Source organism: Carcharhinus amblyrhynchos, unplaced genomic scaffold, assembly GCF_965287045.1.
Source record: "Carcharhinus amblyrhynchos unplaced genomic scaffold, sCarAmb.v2.hapA chromosome_264, whole genome shotgun sequence".
Taxonomy (NCBI): Eukaryota; Metazoa; Chordata; class Chondrichthyes; order Carcharhiniformes; family Carcharhinidae; genus Carcharhinus; species Carcharhinus amblyrhynchos.
In genome coordinates this window covers 7,257-10,884 of record NW_027650004.1, presented here as the reverse complement: position 1 = coordinate 10,884, position 3,628 = coordinate 7,257, and positions in this window count along the sequence as shown.

Here is a 3,628-nt window from a genome sequence, read left to right as displayed (position 1 = left end):
GTTCCTCTGTGCCCCAGTGTCTCAGTGCCTCAGTGTCTCAGAGTCTCAGTGTCTCTGTGTCTCAGAGTCTCTGTGTCTCAATGCCTCAGTGCCTCAGTGAATCTGTGTCTCTGTGCCTTAGTGTCTCAGTGTCTCAGAGTCTCTGTGTCTCAGTGTCTCTGTGCCTCAGTGTCTCAGTGTCTCTGTGTCTGTGTCTCAGAGTCACATTGTCTCTGTGCCTCAGTGTCTAAGAGTCTCAGTGTCTCTGTGTCTCTGTGTCTCAGTGCCTCTGTGTCCCAGTGTCTCTGTGTCTCTGGGTCTCAGAGTCGCAGTGTCTCTGTGTCTCTATATCTCAGTGTCTCTGTGCCTCAGTGTTTCAGAATCTCAGTGTCTCAGTGTCTCTGTGTCTCAGTGTCTCTGTGTCTCAATGCCTCAGAGTCTCAGTGAATCTGTGTCTCTGTGCCTTAGTGTCTCAGTGTCTCAGACTCTCTGTGTCTCAGTGTCTCTGTGCCTCAGTGTCACAGTGTCTCAGTGTCTCTGTGTCTGTGTCTCAGAGTCACATTGTCTCTGTGCCTCAGTGTCTAAGAGTCTCAGTGTCTCTGTGTCTCAGTGCCTCTGTGTCCCAGTGTCTCTGTGTCTCTGGGTCTCAGAGTCTCAGTGTCTCTGTGTCTCTATATCTCAGTGTCTCTGTGCCTCAGTGTCTCAGAATCTCAGTGTCTCAGTGTCTCTGTGTCTCAGAGTCTCTGTTCCTCAGTGTCTCAGTGTCTCTGTGTTTCAGTGTCTCTGTGTGTCAGTGTCTCAGAGTCTCAGAGTCTTTGTGTCTCATTTCTCTGTGTCTCAGTGTCTCAGTGTCTCAATGTCTCAGAGTCTCAGTGTCTCAGGGTCTTAGTGTCTCAGTGTCTCTGTGTCTCAGTGTCTCAGTATCACAGTGTCTGACTGTCTCAGAGTCTCAGTGCCTCCGTGTCTCTGTGTCTCAGTGTCTCTGTGCCTCAGTGTCTCTGTGTCTCAGTGTCTCATAGTCTCAGTGTCTCTGTGTCTCTGTATCTCAGTGTCTCTGTGTCTCAGTGTCACTGTGCCTCAGTGTCTCTACGTCTCCGTGTCTCAGTGTCTCTGTGCCTCTGTGTCTTAGTGTCTCTGTGTCTCAGAGTGTCTGTGTCTCAGTGTCTCTGTGTCTCAGTGTCTGAGTGAATCTGTGTCTCTTGGTCTCTGCGCCTCAGTGTGTCAGTGTCTCAGTGCGTCAGTGTCTCAGTGTCTCTGTGCCTTAGTGTCTCAGTATCTCAGTGTCTTAGTGTCTCAATGTCTCTGTTCCTCAGTGTCTCAGTGTCTCTGTTCCTCAGTGTCTCAGTGTCTCTGTGTCTCAGAGTCTCAGTGTCTCTGTGACTCTGTGTCTCAGTGTCTCTGTGCCTCAGGATCTCAGTGTCTCTGTGTCTCATTGTCTCAGAGTCTCATTGTCTCTGTGTCTTAGTGTCTCTGTGTCTCAGTGTCTCAGTGTCTCAGAGTCTCAGTGCCTCTGTGTCTCAGAGTCTCAGTGTCTCTGTGTCTCTGTGCCTCAGTGTCTCAGAGTCTCTGTCTCTCAGTGCATCAGTGACTCAGTGTCTCAGTATCTCAGTGTCTCAGAGTGTCAGTGTCTCAATGTCTCTGTGTCTCAGTGTCTCATTGTGTCTGTGCCTCAGTGTCTCAGTGTCTCAGAGTCTCAGTGTCTCTGTGTCTCAGTGTCTCTGTGCCTGAGTGTCTCAGCGCCTCAGTGTCTCAGTGTCTCAGAGTCTCAGTGTCTCTTTCTCTCAGTGTCTCTGTGCCTGAGTGTCTCAGCGCCTCAGTGTCTCAGAGTCTCAGTTTCTCTGTGTCCATGTGTCTCAGTGTCTCTGTGCCTCAGTGTCTCAGTGCCTCTATGTCTCTGTGTCTCAGTGTCTCTGTGCATCAGTGTCTCAGTGTCTCTGTGAATCTGTGTCTCAGATTCTCAGTGTCTCAGTGTCTCAGAGTTTCTGTGTCTCAGTGACTCAGAGTCTCTGCGTCTCAGGGTCTCTGTTCCTCAGTATCTCAGCGTCTCTGTGTCTCAGTGTCTCTGTCTCTCAGTGTCTCTGTCTCTCAGGATCTCTCTGTCTCTGTATCTCAGTGTCTCTGAGTCTCCAGATCTCAGTGTCTCTGTGTCTCAGTGTCTCTGTGTCCCAGTGTCTCAGTGTCTCAGAGTCTCAGTGTCTCAGTGTCTCTGTGTCTCAGTTTCTCTGTGACTCACTGTCTCAGTGTCTCTGTGCCTCACGGTCTCTGTGTCTCAGAGTCTCTGTGTCTCTGTGTCTCATTGTCTCAGTGTCTCTGTGCCTCAGTGTCTCAGTGTCTCAGTGTCTCAGAGTCTCAGTGTCTCTGTGTCTCAGAGTCTCTGTGTCTCAATGTCTCAGTGTCTCAGTGAATCTGTGTCTCTGTGCCTTGAGTCTCTGTGTCTCAGTGTCTCTGTGCCTCAGTGTCACAGTGTCTCAGTGTCTCTGTGTCTGTGTCTCAGAGTCACATTGTCTCTGTGCCTCAGTGTCTAAGAGTCTCAGTGTCTCTGTGTCTCAGTGCCTCTGTGTCCCAGTGTCTCTGTGTCTCTGGGTCTCAGAGTCTCAGTGTCTCTGTGTCTCTATATCTCAGTGTCTCTGTGCCTCAGTGTCTCAGAATGTCAGTGTCTCAGAGTCTCTGTTCCTCAGTGTCTCAGTGTCTCTGTGTTTCAGTGTCTCTGTGTGTCAGTGTCTCAGAGTCTCAGAGTCTCAGAGTCTTTGTGTCTCATTTCTCTGTGTCTCAGTGTCTCAGTGTCTCTGTGTCTCAGTGTCTCAGAGTCTCAGTGTCTCAGGGTCTTAGTGTCTCAGTGTCTCTGTGCCTCAGTGTCTGAGTATCACAGTGTCTGACTGTCTCAGAGTCTCAGTGCCTCCGTGTCTCTGTGTCTCAGTGTCTCTGTGCCTCAGTGTCTCTGTGTCTCAGTGTCTCATAGTCTCAGTGTCTCTGTGTCTCTGTATCTCAGTGTCTCTGTGTCTCAGTGTCACTGTGCCTCAGTGTCTCTACGTCTCCGTGTCTCAGTGTCTCTGTGCCTCTGTGTCTTAGTGTCTCAGTGTCTCAGAGTTTCTGTGTCTCAGTGTCTCAGAGTCTCAGTGTCTCTGTGTCACAGTGTCTCTGTGTCTCAGTGTGTCAGTGACTCAGAGTTCTGCGTCTCAGTGTCTCTGTTCCTCAGTACCTCAGTGTCTCTGTGTCTCAGTGTCTCTGTCTCTCAGTGTCTCTGTCTCTCAGGATCTCTCTGTCTCTCTATCTCAGTGTCTCTGAGTCTCCAGATCTCAGTGTCTCTGTGTCTCAGTGTCTCTGTGTCTCAGTGTCTCAGTGTCGCAGAGTCTCAGTGTCTCAGTGTCTCTGTGTCTCAGTGTGTCAGTGACTCAGAGTCTCTGCGTCTCAGTGTCTCTGTTCCTCAGTACCTCAGTGTCTCTGTGTCTCAGTGTCTCTGTCTCTCAGTGTCTCTGTCTCTCAGGATCTCTCTGTCTCTCTATCTCTGTGTCTCTGAGTCTCCAGATCTCAGTGTCTCTGTGTCTCAGTGTCTCTGTGTCTCAGTGTCTCAGTGTCTCAGAGTCTCAGTGTCTCTGTGTCTCAGAGTCTCTGTGTCTCAATGTCTCAGTGTCTCAGTGTCTCAGTGAAT